We start from the raw sequence: 20,561 nt of genomic DNA, 5'->3' as shown, positions 1-20,561 counted from the left end.
CGCTACTTATGTAAGAATTTCACGCTTTTTATTCCCAGTGGAGGCTTCTGCCCCCGGAGTAATACATTAACAAATTTCCTAGTACTTTCAGTTCATCACCATTCCCATGTCATTGGCCATGACCTGTAGCTTCCCCGTTAAATCCAGAATCGGCCTACTTGAGATCAGTAAAATCAGTACCTTTAAAACAAGCCGTTGAAAAGATAAAGGAAAGGGGAAGCTGGTCTGAACCCAGATAAGCTTAGTTGAGAAGTAAATGTAAAACACCCTGACAAATACTGCCAATGGAAAACCAGAAGTAATTTTCTCATTATGGTCACAGCTCTCAGGACCCAATTTAGATGAAATGCAAGTGTCAGGATGACATTGTCAAAACCTGTGGTGGAAATGGCGATGGGGCAGGGACACGACAAACGCCATGCAATCCCCAGCACCCCTTCCTCAATTAACCCCATAGCCAGGCTGTTTTCCAGGCTTTTACTGCAAACATCCTATTTGCAGTCCTGAGCCAGCCTGCAACGATAGGCATAAAGCAGCAGGAGTGGCACAAGGCAGTACAAAGTACACGGTATTAATATGGCTTATCTATATCCTGTCAGCAATATGGTTATGACGGCTTGTTCTGGCTTTCCACCCCTGCCTAAAACTTCACACTTGGCGCAGGCACCTCATTAGAGGTGATGGGACCTGCCAGCTCTGCCCAGCCAAAGAGCTTGCGTCTTTCCTTTTGCTTCCACCCTCAAGGGCTCGGCTGTTCCCTGCCCTTAGTCACCACCTCACCTAATTAGACGGGATGCTAAACTGCTTAGCAGTATTTCACTTTCCATCGCAGCATAAAGAACCCAGGTTACTAGGGGATTAGCAAGTGTAACGTTAAAGTGTTATGTACACATGAAGAGGCGCACATCCTGGTCAGAGAAGACCTGTTAAAACGGGATGTGCCCAAAGGAGAGAACGCGTGGATGTGAACCTGGGCTAGGATGGAAGTGGCTGCACACACAATAGTCTAAGAAGGAAAAAGGGCCTGGCCAGGAGGGAGCAGTAATTGACATTCAGCTCCTCAGGGCACACAGACAAATGAACGAAAGGAAGGAAATAAAACTGTTTTTAAACAATTTAAACATAACAGTCAGAATTTAATGACCATGGTCATTAAGGCGAAAAAAACCACAACAATTACTGTAAATGATAGAAAAACCTGTTAGCATGTCAGTGATACCACTTCAGATTTTTTAAAACAAAAAGTGGTCTCCCAAGAAGGTAGGGAAATTAAATAAATGATCCGACCTTTGTGTTTTCCCAAAGGTCACATAACCAAAATTTGTTTTACATCTCCAAACATATTCCTTTTGCAATCCCTTTTGTTAATCGGATAGTCCACCATCGATTCCCCCTGTAACTGTTGGGTTTTTCTCAAACTTCCCTCCAAGGCAGGTTTGCTAACTTATGGCTGGTCTTTAAAGAGGTTAAAAAAAAAAAAAAAAAATCTGTTCTAGTAAAGAGCCAGGGTACTCCTAAATTAATGTTTATGTCACAAAGAGGGTATAGCACAATGCCCTTTTGTTCTCATTGTAGCCTTACCCTGTTCTTTCACATGGCTTTTACAAGAGCACCAGCAAACCGGTGCCTCTTGCCTCCAGAGGCCGGGTGCTCTGGTTCTGTGCACGTGTGCTCCGTACACATTAACAGCAGCGTGCTTTTCAAGTTTCTCTCCTTGGGAAAGGCAAATGCTGTCTCTGAGGGTGGCAATGATCAATGCAACTGCATGCCTGCCACAAGCGCCCAGAGAAAAATGTGCAGCAATGTGTATTCAACAAGTTTTTCCACTTCCCTGACACCCTAGAGCAGTTTGCTAATGCTTACTGCTTTCCTTTCTATTTCATTCCCTTCACCGGTAGCCTGCTTTGAGATTAACAGGTCTAAGAGCAGTATAAATGCAGAGCAGAGAGTTTCACAATTACTCTATGTTCGCACCAAGATTTCACTACAACATGTTTTCCAAAAGGCAGCCAGTCTCAAACGCAAACCGCCAAGGGGAAAGGTTTTATTCCCACTCTAAGAGCCCGTGACAGTGACTACCTTTCCTTCCCATCGCAGTTTTTATTTTGTCCATTTATTTTAATTTGCCTGGCTTCTGGATCAACAACAACTGACAAACATAGATGGGCGTCCCTGCGCCTCACGGCTACCCCTGGAAATGCAAAAGCTGCTTCTCGCTAGCCAGCATCGCCGATGTGGCTGGCCATGCAGAGGGAGGTGTGGAAGAGAAAGGCCTCTTAGCACTAAACGTTCAGGTGGCTGAGCTTCTCCTCCACACTTCTGAAGAGTGCCGGGTGCACGCTGCGGCCTCCACTTCCAATCCCGCCCCACCCCGGTAGCTTTTGCCCTACATAAAACAAGGGTGTTACGTGGCCACCAGCCAGGCAATGGATGACTTTGACTCCAGTCACAGCTGTACCAGCTCTTACTACTTAAACCCATGTTTCCTACTCCTTTGGAGGCGTATTTAAATAGTGTGCCGGTATACGCCACGCTCTCCATAGCACTGTGACACGCTGCTAACTCCTCCACAGTGCTCTTGTTTGCTTGGATGGCAGGAAGGATAAGTCCCACTTTGTCTTCCCACTCGCTCCTGTTAAACACTACCTATAGTACTGATAGTAACCAAATAATACTGATGATAATACAACCGGTAATGCACCAAGTGATCCTGTTAAATAATAAAGAAAATCGATTCACTAACCAAATAGGTAAGCATGCTACAATCTGGCCCTAGGTAGTAGATTCAACCAACTAGATTCAACCAACCAATGCTAACTTTGCATTCAAAGGAAGACTGCAAACTTCTGTTTTTTTTGTTGGTTTTTTTTTTTTTTGAGTAAAACTATATTCAAATGATTTGGCTAAATTTGGAGCTCACACAGTGGGCTAGGCTTAAACCCTTCTGAGAAGGCTCAAGAATTGTTTCTGTCAGCCCTGCTAAAATCTGCAGATGACAGGAGGTGTCAGTCAGTGAGAGCCGGGAGCTCCCAGGGACCAAGGAATTTCTACCTTAATTAATAACATAAACAGCCAGCAATGATGGGCCTATCTGAATTTTGTGACTGTAATTATCCAGTGGAGAAAATATTCTCAGGCAGCTGTTTCTCTTTCCCGCCATGGTATACAGAGACATTTTAAACCATTTTAGGGGTGGCATACGTCCTGCAGCCAAAATGAGAATGTCTAACTGAAAGGTGCCAGAATACAGGCTTGATGTCCCAAGAGATGCTGGCATAATTTATCCTTGTATGCTGGCCCATTCTGGGCAGCGTGAACTCTCCTGGAAACTCTCCTCTGTCCAGGGCTCCCCAAACCCAAGGGGACTGCGTTGGAGACAGCCCTAGGAAACACACACACCGTGTCGTGGCTGTGAGTCAGGTCAGCCAGCTACAGAGCAAAGGCAGGGCCTTTTCTTCTCTCTAGTCAATGCCAGACTTGTTTAACTAGGCTCTCCTTGGCGAATTTGCTTTTACAATTAACAAATGAAAGGGAAACATGCTTCCCTGCATTAAAAAAAAATAAAATACCACAGCTGCCTTACACAAGTCATTTCCATTTCTAAGACTGGAAAAAGGCTTTGCTGCCTCTGCTTAAATACGGTGTTATTTTTCAGCCTTGGTTAATTTGGGAGGGAGAGGGGGAGAGAGTGAGTGTTCTACATGATTGAGGATTTTTGCATTCATATTAAATGATAAACTAACAAAGCAGCAGCGAGACAGTCTCTAGCACGCAGGCTGGGACAAAGCTATCACGACAAACACAACGGGTGGCTGATCTGAAGGACTACCCCGACCCTCACCATGCACGAACTGCATAGGCTTTAAATAAAAATAAATAAATAAATAAATAAGGATCCCTCGATGCCTAGGCTCTCGCAACACGTCCCTGCAACATGTCTATTAGCAAAGCCTGGCAGGTTGAGCTCGCTCCCGTGCAAGGGGAAGGTGAGGAAGGCGAGGAAAGCTTGCATTCCCTGGCACCAGCACAAACCCACAGACACCAGCCAGGACTGCCTGTAGGCTGGAAGGCGATTCCCAGCCATAGGGACACCTGAGCTCACGGAGACTCTGCTTTGTAAGTGCTAAAGTGTTTGCCTGCATCAAAGATGGGTCTTGGGAAGCTTGTGAAAAAGGTTATGGACCAGCCGCGGGGCTGCGGGACCCTGCAGGTCACTTACCCAATGCTGCTGGTCCAGGGCCTGGGCCTGCAAGCGAGTCTCATGTCCAGGATGACTGTGCTGAAAACGGTCTCTGGGAGAGCAGACCAGGAGAGGAAAGGCCCCCTGGTGCATGGGATGGTAGTGAAGTTTCACCTCTCTCCTGTCACAGGCCCAAAGCACACAAACCCAGCAGCTTTACTTTGCAAAAGTTTCTCCTTCGCCTTCTGGCAGTTCCTTCACTGCCGAGCGAGCTGTGCCAATGCAAACCCCCCACCAGGCTGCAGGGCTGGGACTTGCTGAGCAAGATCACAGCACCACAGAGCCATCGAGGCTGGAAAAGGCCCTCCAGATCACCCAGTCCAACCGTCAACCTGACCTACTGAGTCCCGTTACTAAACCGTGTCCCCTAGCACCACGTCCACACATCTCTTAAACACCTCCAGGGATGGGGTATGCCATTTCCCTGGGAAGCCCGCTCCAGAGCTTGACCATCCTCTCCAGGAAGAAATTCTTCCCGATATCCGCTCTAAACCTCTCCTGGTGCCACCTGAGACAATTTCCTCTCCTCCTATCACTTCTCACCTGAGAGAAGAGCCTGACACCAAACTCAGTTTGGCCTGCCACCAGCTAGGGGTCTGCACAGATAAATACAGCCAAACACAAATAAAGTTAGAGCCACGTTCCTGTGGGTCTGACTCATAAAAGCAGCACATTCTTTCTGTGGGGCTGTGCCTCCCTCTCCCTGCTGGTTCATGTCCCTTGGTGGCACAGCGAAGCACTGGGGTTTGCCCAGGAGCAGCCTCCCCGCGCCGCCCCGAGCTAAGGGCAACTTTGCTCAGTGCTCCGCATCAGCTTAGTTGCACAAATGCAGTGTTGAAACGTCTCGCTTGGGAAACCTGCCTGAGCTGTGCCCGTGCCTGGATTCCTCGGCTTTTATTTTCTTTCTCTGAAACGCTTTGCTGCATCAGTGCACTGACTTGGCTGACAACACCGTGTTTCTGGTAACGAAATAATAAACTATTTGCTAGCTCGTTGCAAGTAAATATGTCATTTGTAATTAGAGCAGGTGTTCGGTTTTTGTCTCGGTTTGCATCAGCGGTTATGCACTGCCGCAGAACATGGCCAGAGCAAAGAGTTCAGGGTTTGGTCCTACACTGTGTGTGCAGAGCGGAGTGAGAAGGGAGCCTGGCTATTACGGACATTACAGACATCCATCTTTAACAGCCTGAGCTGGGCTGGAAGTCTTGGCAACCACAAGTTTTGACCACTCGATGCCGACAAGTCTTTGGCCATCTCGCTTCCCAAGGGACCTCACAGAGGACAGTACTGCCCTGATGGCACATGGCAACCTCGGTCACCTCCACAGTGGCCATCAAGAGGAGCAGAGGGGAACAAGCAGTGTTGCTCTGTCACTCTGGGTCAGGTCAGCCCAGGTCAGCGCCGAGATGCTGAGGAGAAACCTGCACTGCCCAGGCAGTGGGGCTGTCAAGCCGTTGTCCGTTCCCATAAATTCACACATAGAAAAAGCACACTCCGTGCTTTTGCAGAGTCCTCCATCTGTGGCAGTAAATACATCAAGAAAAAATTGCAGTAGCATAGGTTGCTGCAACTTATTGGGTGGGGAAAGTGGGAACAACCCTTGCTCAGGGCATAAAGATCTATTTCTACAGCTGGGAAATACAGCTTGGCAGCTCCAAGCCAAACCTAAATGCTGCAGGCAAAGCAGCTCTGCTGCCTATCAAATAACAACCAAATGTGTATCCTGTCTTCTTTATCTGCATAGGCCAAGTGGGAAATAACAGAGTGAGGAGGCCAAAGGCTGCCAAAATACATGGTGAAACTGCAGAGAAGCTGGGAGTTCACACCCTTCTCCCATTGCCAGAGAAGTGCTTAGGTCTGGTCCAGCACTCAGAGGCATTAATGGAAAATTCCCTTCCAGTTCAGAGCACTTCAGGAAAGCTGTGTGTTAGCTGGTGGATGTTGCTTTTGTCGTTCGCCACACCTAACTCAGACAGCAAAACTCGATAGCTTTAACAATGTGACTTGATTTCCTGCTCCCCCAGGTCTCTCTCCTAGTACCTCTCCTTGATTAAACAACCCTTCCTAAGGGATTAACTTGCAGTGATCTCTCTTTCTCTGTGACCTCTTCATGGGCAGACATCAGCCGAAAACATCTGTTCCCCTTCCCTGAGGTTCCTTGAAATCTCTCTTTATATGTTCAATATTGTTCTTTGCTGATTTGGTTGGCGAGACTGCCCTTCCCTGTGTGGATGTGTTCACTGTATCTACTATCGCTTATTAAGTGAAAAAGAAACATTTGAAAAAGTTGTCCCTCATCTAAAAATTCCTTTTTGCAAGGGTCAGTTAAACAAAGGTGTCTCAAGAGGCGAACTAAGCATCTGACCACATTCCGGCTTTGGTAACCTGGAGGAGTCAATGCAAGCCATTCACAAACGGTATTCTCATGACAGTCATTAGCAGGGAGAAAGAAGGGGTATGACTGCTGCTTGCCTTCCTGCTCGCTGGAAATCATGCTGCATCACTCCCACTGCCTGCACACAGGTGGTGTCCACAAGTCCTGCCTACAGCTCCAGATGAGCTGAAGAGACCCAAGCCTGCTAAGAAATGTTCCAAGTGAAGCAAGAGCAAGGTGCTCTCTACTAAGGAAAAACAAACAACAATAACAACAACAAAAAATTGTCTCTTTCTATTCATTTTTGGCCTGTCCAATCCAGCTGAACCTGTTACAGTGCGTTTCACTGGCAGTGGTACAAGACCATATTTGCACTGGTGCCAGGTTTCCGGTGTTGTGAATATGCATTGAGCAACTCCTTCATTACAGTTAGTCTAGCACAGGTTTATCTTGCAACAAGGCTCTAGAGGATGTCTGAAGACGCAGAACTTACTGGGAGCAAAGATGACTGAGCTTCATCTTTGGTTTCCAACAATAGCTCATTGGATATAGTATGCACGTTACATAACGTATGTACCACCTCATTAACTTCACTGTAGGTCTCTTGAAGTATCTCAGTTGAGTTGCCCAGATGTACAATAAATACATGCTGAGACTTTCAACATCTGCCTAGTCTTCTTAAACTTGGGAGACGTAGTCTCCTGCAACATGTCTGTAACAAAAATGTGTTTGGCTAGAGCCTGTTGACAATACAAAAACAGCACACAGCAAAGCCAAGGGGGAAATCTGCTTTTTCCCCTAACTTCTCACACCTGTGCAGAATTCTAAGCCAGCATCATAAGACACATGAAGACATTTAAATCCGGACAGATTTACAGTCATAACTAGCAGTTACTTTTACTGTATACTCATACACATGTACTGTACACTCATATGGAGTACTTTTCCTAACAACAGTGGGTTGTTTGCAAATGCAGCTGACTTCATGCCATGATTACTTTACAAACTGGTTCATCTACCTTAAATACCTGTGTAACCTTGTTACTGCTCACACTCTTTAATGGTTTTTTTGCCTACCTGCAGAAAGGACAGTGCATTTGGAGAGACAGGAGACAGTGATACAAACATAGAGCTGGCCACATTCCCATCTTTGCTTTTGAGTTCCTTCTGTGGGAGAATGCTGTCCAGTGGCAAGAATTAGCAGAAGCTGATTTATGGCTTCTTCCCCCTTCTCTCTGTCATCTTTTACTTGCTTACTCCAGGAAACAGATAAACATAACTGACTCGATCTGTAAAGCAAATAATTTCTCACAGGGTCTAGGATCATAAATACAGTGACCTCTGATGATCCTTAGCTAAGAACTGTTTCTTTGAGGTAAATTCAGCCAAACCTCAGCCTCTAAGTGCAAGGGAACAAGTTAATGGCTTGGAATTGTTTTCATACCGCTTTCACCCTCCACTTAGTCCTGGGCCTCACATGGAGCTGCTCTTCCAACTACCTGCACACACACATGGAGGGACAGGCCATCTCCCTGATCCCACTGAACACTTCTTGGACCATAACTGACCACGCAATGCAGATGACTTTGTTTTCCATTCTTACAGGCAGCAGGCACCTCCCTGTGTGTGCCTCCACCACTGCCCGTGGAGTGCATGCATGTTCAGGAAGACACAGAAAAGGAAGAGACCTAGCATTACATGATGACAGCAACAGTAAACAGCGGTCCTTGTGGTGGCACTGGGACCAGACCTGATCTGACGTGCTATACTGGGTATGGGAGTAATGTGGTGGACACGTTCACATGCTCTCAGCAAGCCGGAGTCACTGCAGCGTTGGACTGTGGGATTAGCACTCAGGAAACCTGAGCTGCTCCATCGTAAGCTTCCTGTGATCTTGAGCAAAGAAAATCTAACCATGTCTTCAGACATAATCAGATGTCATAATCCCATGGAAGCAACTTGAATAAATACCTGTTGGGCTCTGGTCAGATCTCTGCAATATATCAATGTCTCATTTCTACATATCTGGACTAGTTCTGGTGCTGGGTTGAGTTTGACTTTATCCAGGTCAATGACAACCCTGTCCCCCAGCCTTTTTTATCTTGCTGACTTTCCAGTGTCTGAGGTAGGAGATAAGGCACAAAGTATCACCCAAGACCCTCCTCCCCTACTCAAACACACTTCTGATTATTCATTTCACTAATTGATTGCATTAGGGAACTGCAGCATCAAGCACATCACATTTAGGACACATCTGCATTCTCCCTTTTAATACCTCTTCATGATTTGCCATGTATTTCTCTCATTCAGAGGCAGAATAACATTTCCTAATGCAGACTGAATTTATTCAGAAGCACAGAAGTCAGTTGCCTTTACTACTGACAGATGCACTTCAATGTAATTAGTTTCATGACTACTAATGAAATAACTCATTTGACCTTTTGCCACTAAAATGTTAATGAGTAAGACCAGAGAGAGGTTTTGTAATGGGATATAGATCCTTTTACCTCCACAGCTTGTTAGTTCAGATCTGGCCCATGTCCACAGTGACCAAAGGTCGTTATTACCTGAAGACTATTTGATAATCTGCATGAGACGAGCTGGTAGCATTAAGCCCATGTTCAGCCAGGAACAGTCCTACAATTTGCTCTCAGCAGAAAAGCAAATCAGAGAAAGGTCACTGTAGTGTGCTACTTTTATATAGCTGTGGTCAGAAAAAATTCAGTCCTTACGACTGTTTACCCAGAACCTTTCACCAGCAATGAATTCAACGAAGGCAGAAGAAAAATAATCTGAACTGAAAAAGCTTGTGGATTTTTTGTGCAAGATACAATTAGCCTCTCTGACTCACTGCTGCAGATTGTTTCCTTTTAGCATGCTCCTAAAGAAAAACTGGAAAATAACTCATAGAGTCACAGAATGGTTTGGGTTGGAAGGGACCTTAAAGATTATCTAATTTGAACTCCCCTGCCATGGGCAGGGACACCTCCCACCAGACCAAGTTGCGCAAGGCCCCATCTGGCCTGACTTTGAACACTTCCAGGGATGGGGCATCCACAGCTTCTCTGGGCAACCTCTTCCAGTGCCTCACCACCCTCATAGTCAAGAATTTCTTCCTGAGATCTAATCTAAATCCACGTTCTTTTAGTTTAAAGCCATTCCCCCTTATCCTGTCACTCCACTCCATGACAGAGTCCCTCCCCAGCTTTCCTGTAGGCCCCTGTAGGCACTGGAAGGCCGCTATAAGGTCTTCCTGGATAAACAGTGAAACTCATAAAAGATCATGCTTGATGTTTCTAAGTTTTAGCCAGTCACTCATTAGGTTCAAACAGTTAAGAGGCAAAATGTGTTATTCCTATGCTCCTGGTATATTGTTCACTGTCACCACTAAAGCAAACCAAACGGTTACATGGGGTGTTCAATAGTGGCCAGCACATACTGCATCCACAGGCTTTCAAAAAATGATGTTTTTCTGTTCGGGTAGTGATACAAGTTACCCCATAAATAAGCACATCCCAAAAGGAACAAATTCACCCTGACGGCAGATGGGTGTAAGCCTTGAGAATGACCACTACCTCCTCACAGACTCGCAGCAAAATGATTTGCTCAAGGACTTACAGAACTGGGACACGTTCCATTTTCCTGGGGAGCTTTAGGTAGGGTACGCACAACATAATAACACAAACAGAGCTCCTAGCACTATACCCAGGCTGGAAACCCTTCTCTTAGGACCCTACATGGTCTCGACCCAGGTTATGTGTCTCACTAACGGTATGATACCTCCAGCACCATATTCCCTTGCATTGCCAGCTCACGGCTGCCTCTATATGGACTCAAAATGTGGCCATGTAATGAACCCTGAACAAGTCCCCGAAGCACTGATTTTCAGGCAGATGAGGAATATTGTCATTTTGCTGATTAGAACCCAAATGCAGTTCCCTAGCTTACCTTTCCCTTATCTTTCCCTTTCTGTCTGTAGGCTCCTAAGAATATACTTTTACTAGGACTGGATTATCTTCTAAAAGAGATCACTGGCGAGAGATCTCACAAATCCTCACCATTCATCTCAGCCATGGAAAATGAAATGAAAACTGCCGAATGTCGCCTCAAGCCTGGACGGATTTGACACTATGACAGAAGTGCTCTTCCAAATGTAGTTATGACCTACAGTCTTCGAATGCCTGTGTGTGCAGATGGAAGATAAATGAAATGCTTGTAAGGGGCTGGTATTCCATGAATTTTTAAAATAATGATCAAGACAGGTTTCAGTTTTGCACTTTCTTTTTTTTCCCCAAAAAAGTCACGTTATATAAGACAGCTATTTTTTTTCTTTGAAGGAGAGTCACAGCTTAGATAAAAATCAGTCACTGATCTAACTGGGCACTGTCATTTATTTACAAATGCATACGTGTATGCCTGTGATTGGGGTTTCCTTAGCAATATACAATACCTCAAAGAGCCAAGAAGAATTTATTGAGCAGAATTATCTTAGGTTTCACAGGGGGCAGGGACTGTACATGCCTGCATTTTTCAGATGCCAACCTCCCCGTAGCGAGTCTGGTTTTTAGAGTGGAGCTGCTCTACACCTTTTGCAACCAGGTTCTTATAAAGTGTATCTTTGTAGGAACCCACTGGGGAGGTATAACCACTAGTCACCTTCAAAACATTGAGACAGCAGTAGGGTTAATGTCTCACTCCATGCACCTTTCAAAGGCAGACCTTCACATTACATCCAGCAGCCTTAACTCCAGCTTTTTGTCCATTCAGAAGCAGTATTTTCCTTCCATTTCCAGCTTTCCTACAAATGGGTGAGCCTTACACGTAAGAGCCAAAAAAACAACTCACTAATTCATTAAGAAACCTCCACACCCCACACCAATGTGCACAACTGCACTTTACCCCACGTTATCCTTGGATAACGCCCATGCTCCTTGGATAAACTCCTGGTTGCGCTGAGCCTGGGACTGGCTGGCTCTGGGAAAGCCCTCGATACTACTAAAGGCTCAAACGAGAAACCCCACCACTAGGTACTGCATCGTGGTGGCAGGCTAGTCCTTATAGCCAGGAAGCCACACTGCCAGCCAGTGTTGTCTTTTTTAAGCACAACCGCATTCAAATGGTTTGTTTGTCAACTTTAATACTTAATCCAAATAGCCTGCACACATATTGATATTACCAGCCAAGGGTATCAGAAGGATTACCTCGACGGAGTAAAACTCTATTTGTCTTAATTCAGAGACTCTGCAGGAAAAAGCGCTGCTTCAATCGCACTGCGCACTGCTGGAATGCTATGCTTTGATTCTCCAGAAATGGGCCGTTTTATTTGGTATTTATAATTTCCTCAAAGAGCAAGCTATGGCACTATTTTCCTATTGACAGATTTTTTTTTTTGTTTGCGGTGATAATTCCTTTATTTTTAGTATTTGGGCTTCATCTAAAGTGGGATCTTCTGCACTTCACGGTGACGTTCCTGAAATAACTTTGAAGAAGAAATAATGAGCCTCCCGTTACTTTACAGGTTCTCTAATACAACGTAAGCAGCTTTACAAGGCTTAGCTAGTCTCTGCTGACCTAACTGCACATTTCACTCCTACAATAAACTAAAATAAACAGGCTGCTTCCAAAACAACCTGCTAATTAACATAGCGATTTTGGTTTTCCTTATTAAAAAAAAAATCCTAGTCTTTCAAAAAGTCAAAGTCAGACTTATCAAATAACAGTGGATCAGATTATAAGAAACCTCTCATGTTGAGAGCGACAGCCTTCATCTTAAGCAGCATATCAATGTTGTGCTAAGGTTGTGCGTTGGTTGCTTTATTTTTAATATCCAATAATTCAGGGTGTTTTTTTTCTTCGCCTCCGATTCGTTTTGTGAAGAGCAGACACTGTGTTCAAATCCCCGCTGGCTGCTGTGCTTGACTGCTCGCCAATCAGCACAACGGTGTTTATACAGGATGTGTCTGCTACTGCGTCCCCGCGTCCCCGCAGAGAGCATCAGGTCGCTGGCGGCTGGATCTGAGCACCAGCAGAGCCTGCTTGAGCTGAGCCGGACCATGGCAATGTCTCGCACACGAGAGGCAGCCTGCTGTCGCCTGCCTGCCATAAACTTGCCTGTGTTTGCTCCAGAAGAGGCCAACAACCGTCTTTTTATTAACAGACATATTTAGGAGAGATAAGCTCGTGGAATTTACTATCCGGACTATCAACGTCTATGGCACTGTGCAAAAGGGAAAGAGGCAAGGCTTTAATGCCTCCACGCTGTGTATATATTGATATTGGGAACTATTTGGAGGAAAGGGCATTTAACTGGAAATGAAAAGACAATTTTCTCAACCTCCGTTCATCACTTCCATAACGGCAGGCAGCATTCAGACGTGATGCCCCCAGCCCAGCTCCTAAAGGAATCAGCAAAAATGCCTTTAAATTGGTACAATTAAACTTCTGAACTGGTGCCTTGTTGGAAAACAAAACAAAACAGGCAACACTTAATTCAGATCAGCCTATCAGGTAGAAAACTGCATGTTGATGGAAACTGACTTCACAGTGGTTTAGTCATTTTCTTTTCAAGGAGTTAGTTTAGCTGAAAATGTGGTTTGTGAAGCCCCGGTGGCAGCCCTGAGGAGCAGTATTTGACCAAAAGCATGCCATTCTTTGGCTTTGCCCACCTTGCCACCCATAACCAAAGCACACGGCCACAGTATTTTTCAGTTTCTCCTTCTCAGAGCTTCACCTTCTGGCTGATTCATTCAGGCAAAGGTTGAAGTGAACTAGCCTGACAATGCAATGGGAACCGCAAGGCAATGGTATCTGCAAGCATTGCTTCACTCACAGCAAGTAATAAAACTGTGCAGGTATCAGACTAAACAAACACTTGAGCTGCTCCCATGAACTACGGTGAGTTAGAGCAAAGGAAGAGATGCGGATGGAATCCAGCAGCTGCTTACATGGAATTGAGTCTCACCTCCCTGTGTGCCACCATCAGCACCCACAACACATGAAATGAAAAGCTGTGTATGGCAGGTAGATTACGTTTTTTTTTTTAACCTAGTTTCATTCAAAAAAATACAGAAACACACTGTTAGAGGCTTCTAGGTAGGCGTTTGTAAGAGTACATGCTTTTTGTAAAGATCTGACCCTCTTGAGAAGAGCTGACAGGAAATACTGCTGAAAAGGGCAAAATCTTCCAAGGTGCCCCATTTTTTTCCACTGCTCTCACTACTCACCATTCCACACTTCTACTAAACTGCCTGGTGTGTGTTTATATTGGAATCATCAGGATTTTACTAGGACTGGGTTACTTCGGGTTCAAATTCAAACCAGCCTAAGGGCCAGGGGGGACCACAATCTAATCTGACTTTCCGAACATCGCAAGTCCTTAGATTTAATCCAGTAACTCCTACACTGAGACCAAGAAGTTAGGCTTGGCTAAGGCGTATCTTCCAGGCAGACATCTGCTCTTGAGAGGAAGAAATCCAGCAACAGGAATGCACCAATTCCCATAATAATTTGCTCCAATGCATAACCACACTCATCACTACTCACAAGTGCTGCGCACAGTATTTTACTTCAGGCAGCGGCCCTTGCTCAGCATGCCTTTTCAAGGTAGAAGAGCTCTTACTGCTCAGTATTTTCTTTCCTTTCTGCTGCTGACGTGCTGATTTTGGATAAAATCACCAGATAAATGCTTAATTTTTTTTTTCCTCAGAGGGCATCCTCAGCAGTTCCTTTGCAGACTCTTTTACACCTTCTCCAATCTTCCATTTCTGTGGAAGGAAAAACCTGACCTGCCTAAAATAGTATCATCCCCCCAAAAAGCTGTTTGAAATCATAGGACCTCCAAGAACTCCTTTATGTGTAATCGGAGACCATAAACGCAAGCTGGACCTGCTCGTTTTCTCTACTGGGCACTTCACCGAAGATGAAAAACATAAAGAAAAGCTGGGATTTCTTCCTTATTGGCTATAAAAAACAAAGACCAAAGCACTCACCAGCTCGGTGACACAAGACAAACTGCAAAGTGGGTGACTACCCAAAATATTTCACAGGAGGACATTCTTAGCCCTTGGGAAGAAATATCAAAGAAGAAAAAAGATGGCAAAAATTAAAAGCACAGTATAAGGCCTTAACTCCTGCCTCATCAGAAGGAAAAAGCAAGGCCCAGAACAGTTCAAGCACCCTGCAGCTCAGCACATGTTTACCGCATCTTTTGTGTGTGCTTCTCAGGGTAAGACGAATCAAAGGAAATGCTGCGCAAACAACTTGCCACGCAACTTCAAGGTGAAATTTTAATTGCACAAAAATAAAGGCCTTTGGCTTTATCATTACAAAACCAATTTTACCTTCGTCCTCTTGCATGTTTGGATTTCTCTTGATTGTGCAAGTGAATACATCACCTGATTGTGCAAGATCTGGCAAGGTGACATTTATTCAGCAAATATATGTAAGAGACTGAACTTCTAAAATGTTAGATGCATAAATGTAATCATTTGCTTTCCTGTAATTATTTCAGGCTGTAATTTAAATACCATCCCTCCAATACAACTATGTATAAAAGATGAGTTCTCCACTGAGCACATAGATTTGAAAGGCATCCTTTCAAATAGCTATGGATATATTAGCTATTCAGTCTCATATGTCAATTGGATGTTCATAAAATGCTATTTAATTAAAATTTATAGGGCAGGAGCACAGTGGCACTTCACATGGGAATGTCTAAGCCCTACCACTATATCTTCACACATGTACATCAGTAATATTGAGAAGAATCATCTTGCAGAAAAGTGCACATAGCACCAGCCAAAGAAAAAAAAAAAAAGACATGGATAATTAAGTTAGAATATGGTAGTTTTTGTTCTTTCCCTTTCTGTGGCTTCCAGAGCACACTTTGGCAGTATTTCCCCTACTGTGTTATTCTGTGTTATTTCATTTTTTCTCCATGTAAACTGTCACTCAGAAGTTTGCATTTATGTATCCATCCATACATCACAGCTATGTATGTTGAATAATTGAGATTATTCATCCAGAAGATATTAAGAAAACCTACAGCTTTTATTTGCAGATGCACAGAGGGACTTCAAGAACCTTCACTTTGAATCAACACTACACACTTACGGAAAGAGGAGTTTTCTGGCTTGTGTATACGTAGTCACAAATTCTCCTCTCTGAGCTAATGCATCTCTGAGGCCAACTTAAAGTCCAATACAATTCTGAGATCTTCACCAGGGAAAATACTTACCGTTGGCATCTCAAGAAGAGTTTGACAGCATTTAACCCTGCCTCTTCTCTCTCTACTCCTCAGTCAATAAAATGGACATACCAAGCAGTTGCCAGAAGAAAGCCAAGCAAGACTGATGCCCAGCTGCTGCTCTGCTTTGGTTACTGCTATTAATTATCCACAAATTCCTTCCACTTTCAAGGGTTTATGGATGTCTTGATGTCCTGGTTTCATTTCGTTGCCCCTTATTAAAGTTTCAAAGACTTGCCTGCCTCAGGTGGTCTCTTCTTCTTCTGATTTGGAGCTGTGTCGTTACCACTGCAGCGCCGCAGCGAACAGGAGCCCCGAGGCGAGCAGAGCAGCTCCTCCCGCAGAGCTCGCAGGATGACACGTGGAGCTCTTCCTCTGTGCAACGCACACACCACATCCTGTGCCACCAAAGGACTGCGGTGGGCAGCAGGGGATCCCCAACCACCCGCTGCAACCACCTACAGCCTGCACAAGCCCTAACCATGCAGATCCTGCTCTGGGGATGCCTGCAAGGAGGATGGTGCCAAGCCTGTGGTGTCCCACCTCCCTCCTGCGGCCGGCGCCACCGGTGCAAATCTCTCTGCAACTCCTCTTGCGTCACCACCTGAGACTGAATTCAGCCCTCAGTATTTTTAGATGGCAAACTGTGCCGAAACACCTTTCATTACGTGAGGCGGCTTGCCTGAATCAGCTCCAAGCAGGTGTGTGGGGGCACCACACAAAGGTGATTAACACACCTCACACAACCAAGGCTGCTATTAAGGGGAAAATTCCCAAACGGCTCAACCCACAGTTTTGCACAGGAAATGCAATGGAAGTACAGCACCACATTTCTTCTCTAATTGTTTCCTGTTTACACGAAACCCAGCATTGAAGGGATCCAATCACAGCAAGCACCATAGTAGCTAAGCACTGCACTGGTTAATTATGTTTTGCGAAGAGAAGTTCAGGCCATGCTTCAAAGGCTGTCCTCTCCTCTTCCAAATTCCCTCTGTCCTTGACTAGAAGGAAGAGGCTTCAATACGCACCCCTTCCTATACTGACCCTTAGGCACACTTAGGTCAGCAGTCTTTATACTTGGGAAGACTTTTGAAGAGAGATCCAAAAAGACTAGACAGAAAACGGTAAATTTTTCCTGGCCTTGCCGAAAATAGCAGTCTCGAGTCCCTTGCAATAGAGCTAATTTTCTCAACTTATGAGATGTTGACCAGGTGGGTTTGGTGATTGTTTTTCCCCCTGGACTCATCCTCCGGTCTTCCTGCTTGTTTCTCAGCTATTTAATCTGCCTAAACTATGCTGGATTGAACTAACTTCAATAAAGAAATATGTAATCATTCTGACAACAATTAGAAACTGCAGAGCTAGCCAATCCATTCGTTATGATCTTATAAAACAAGTACAAAATTTGACGCTTGTGAAAATGGAAACTGCCTCTAAAAACATCACAAACCTGTGTTTTTTCTCTCCCTAGGCAGGCACTGAAGCGCTGGGAAGAACAGATTGATCTCTCTGCAGTTCCGCAGGCTTTGGGAAAGGATGATCGGAGTCCACGTGACTTTACAGCCGGAGTTGTCCACCACTCTTGTACTGATAGATAGCAAAGAACAGCGTTATTGTAATTCTGTATTGGGCACTCCAGGCCCACTAATCTGGGCATGACAATTTGTTGTTGCTGAAGGATAGCTTGTGTAAATGCTGACATATGACTTTATCACCTGCTAAAAGGTTTCCGTTTAAATACAGAGCTAAGTCTGCCTCTATGCTCGATTCTTGTGCAAAGTCCTGTGCAAAGCATCCAGATTCCCACGCACCATGTGCTGAAGCTGCCATGCTCTCAGGGACTTGGCTATCTGATTTCACCTTATTCTGTCTATTGTAAAGCCTTCGCCTTGGGAAAGACTATTGCACCTATATTTACTCTGTTATGCCTCTTGTATGGTTAGCTTTCACGGTCACATCTGTGGAGAGCAAAAGGAGAAGCACTAAATAAGGGCAGAAAGTGCTGGTGTCTCCAGTAAAATGATTATTTTATAACCAAAGAGTAATTGTATTGTCTACTGGTAGTAGAGACAGTACAACTATGTACACAGAACAACCTAAAGACAACTGTGATCTTTGGAGAGCTTTTTCTGCAAGGTGAGAACATTTCACATCTCATTAAAACCTGAAATGGTCTTGTGCTTTTTGCTTCTGGAAGCCTGTACTTTATGCTTCATTTCCTACTTATTTGACTTAGAACCTGGTCCTGACTTTTAAATCTACCTGCAGAAAAGCATGAAAGTGAAAAGCTTAAAACTTTGCTAGTACAATGCAGCCCACATTGCTACAATGGCAGAGCTTTAAGAAATGTTTTAGTTCTCCCAAATTAACCTCTTATCAGATCTTGTATGGTTACTCAAGCGACATCAAAAATGACTGTCGTAATGCATTGCTATAGAAGTTACAGAATTAAGTTACATAGAAAAGAGCAGAAAATGTAGTTGTTCTACCTTTCACTTGGAAAAAATAACCCTGTCAGGTTTGAAACCACCTCTGAATTCAGTGAAATGAACTTTTAAGAACTTCAAAATGCATGGTAAGCTGGGACGTGAGATGTAGCTCACACTTTTGGTGAGGAGTCCAAATACGTAGTTATTTACCTGGCTTGGGTTAGAAATATGATTACCGTTTAAGTACACTTAAATGCCTGCTGGGACAAGCTGTTTCACACGGCAGTTATGGAATGGTACAACTGGACACCTCTCTCCACAAAGCACTGGACACATTACAGAAATGTTTTTTGGTTTTGTTTACAAGCTAAACATCAAAAGCTGTATTAAGCTGAACAGATCATAACCTGATAAAGGCGATGAGCAAGCAATGAACATCATATGGATGCAAGAGTGGCAGCAGGTCCCGAATACTTCAGATTCAGTCAGATGGGTTTCATCATACACAATTTAGCTGCTGAATTTAACCAGTGAAAACGCTGCAGCCCATCATGAACTAATAAACTGCCAGGAGGAATCTGGAGGCGTACTGAATTATGGTTGACTAGTAGAAAAAGCAAATTGTGTCAATACTTGCAGAACTGGTTTAGTGCAACTTCCACAAAAAAAAAAAAAAAACTGTAAGGATTTGAAGGAAAATACCTCAGCTGGTGCTTCCACTGGGTGCAAAAGTATTTGTCATGTTTGGGGAAGAGTCAATGGAGAAATCTGTCAGATGCAAGTAACAGCAACATGACTGCAATACATCAGCATCTCTTTAGACTCAAGCAAAGATTTGAACAAAGACTGGAAGGTATTTACTCATAAATCAGTCAAATATGTAAACCCCAGGATTTGCACACATTACCTCCAGTTATTAGGCAATGAAAGCTAATCCAAGGAAGGTCAGCAGGCACTTAATGCCAATATACTTTTAAGAAAACAAGACACAGAAAAGCCTGACAAAACATTTAGGAAAATCATAAGAGGATTACCTTTGTGAGAGAATCAAGCCTTGATACAGATTTGCATCTCTTGTCTTTTCAAGTTAGCATGCTCTTAGGGCTGTTCCTGGTACAGAAGAAAACTTGTCCTATGCCAGTCGTGGAAGCTTTGGCTCAGCCAAGTGTGGCAGGGCTGAGTTTGCTAACTCAAACACGGTAGCAGAAGCATAGCAGCCACACGTACACACATAAAAGGTTCTTCTGAACATGTTTCCAATACCAACCACTAAAGGTATCCCTCAAAAGAGATGAACAATCAAATGGAAAATGCTCTCTGAAAGCTTAGCTACAGTGATATAGCAGTAATTCTCAATAACCCGGGAAATCATTACTAATTTTACCTTTGAAGTTGATACACTGACTCTATTTTTTTAATTGAAGCAGATGTATATGTAAAGTGTATTCAGTTTAAAAGCTGATTTAAAAGATCAAAATATCAGAATCCTGGAGTACCACCAAATCCGAGCTAGATTCATTCTTAATCACTGCAAATCGGGATGGAAACTGTCAACTACTAGTGGGCAGATTAAATTTCAGTGCAGTCCAGAAACTCTGGAACTTACAATTGAACTGCTGGAGTAGCAGGTTAATGCCAAAAGAAAAGATGTTCCAATAAACCAGAGAAAAGTAGAGGCCAGTAATTACTCCGTCGTGCTGTAACCAGCAGGATGTTTCTCCCTGGGAACCCGAAGAGGACTGGAATCACCCAGAGCTCGGTTTCATCTCAGTGAACGAGGCTGTACAGTCTTCTGGACAGCTTCTTAGGCTTCCTTGGCTGGCATGCTGTTTTATGCCTCATTTGAACCAGCCCAAATCTGTTTCCCTCTCTCTCCCCATCAGGCTTCGTACGCCCACTAAGTGTCTGTGCCGGGCAGACACGTCCAGGCACCCTTCCCAAAGTCAGCCAGCGATGCTGCTTACAGCTACAACGTCAGGAAGCCTTGTGCATATGGTTTTAAACTGTAGTCCAAATGCCGAGCTGAACCCTACATTGGCTAACGACAGCAGAAAGAAATTCATCCAAGTAGCTGAGAAATACAAGTGCTCTTTCAGAGAGCTGCCAAGTCTGAAGCTTTAGAAAGTATCAACATACCATGCAGGCCAGTAAATAGTACTGGATTAAACATGAATGCTAAAGGTCTATTAAAGTCATTAAAATTAACTTAACAGCTTAGACTTAATAACATCTAAATGCATTAAGACGTCTCTACATGCTTGTAAAATAAAAAAG

The 20,561-nt window shown here is 44.2% G+C and overlaps 1 protein-coding gene across 2 annotated transcripts in view; it reads right to left on the bottom strand.

Annotated features, from left to right (window-relative positions):
- Positions 1 to 20,561, bottom strand: part of ELOVL6 (ELOVL fatty acid elongase 6) — a 68,947-nt gene that overhangs the window by 33,114 nt on the left and 15,272 nt on the right. The window contains exon 2 of one of the 2 annotated variants that reach the window (XM_035560209.2): positions 17,309 to 17,445. The exons of the other annotated variant lie outside the window; for it this stretch is intronic. The gene's annotated coding sequence lies outside the window, so the exon portion shown is untranslated. The remainder of the gene's footprint in view (positions 1 to 17,308; positions 17,446 to 20,561) is intronic. 2 annotated transcript variants of the gene reach the window in all.

Source organism: Cygnus atratus, chromosome 4 (genome assembly GCF_013377495.2).
Source record: "Cygnus atratus isolate AKBS03 ecotype Queensland, Australia chromosome 4, CAtr_DNAZoo_HiC_assembly, whole genome shotgun sequence".
NCBI classification, from domain to species: domain Eukaryota; kingdom Metazoa; phylum Chordata; class Aves; order Anseriformes; family Anatidae; genus Cygnus; species Cygnus atratus.
The sequence above is the reverse complement of the archived record's forward strand: the minus strand, read 5'-3'. Positions and strand labels throughout refer to the sequence as shown.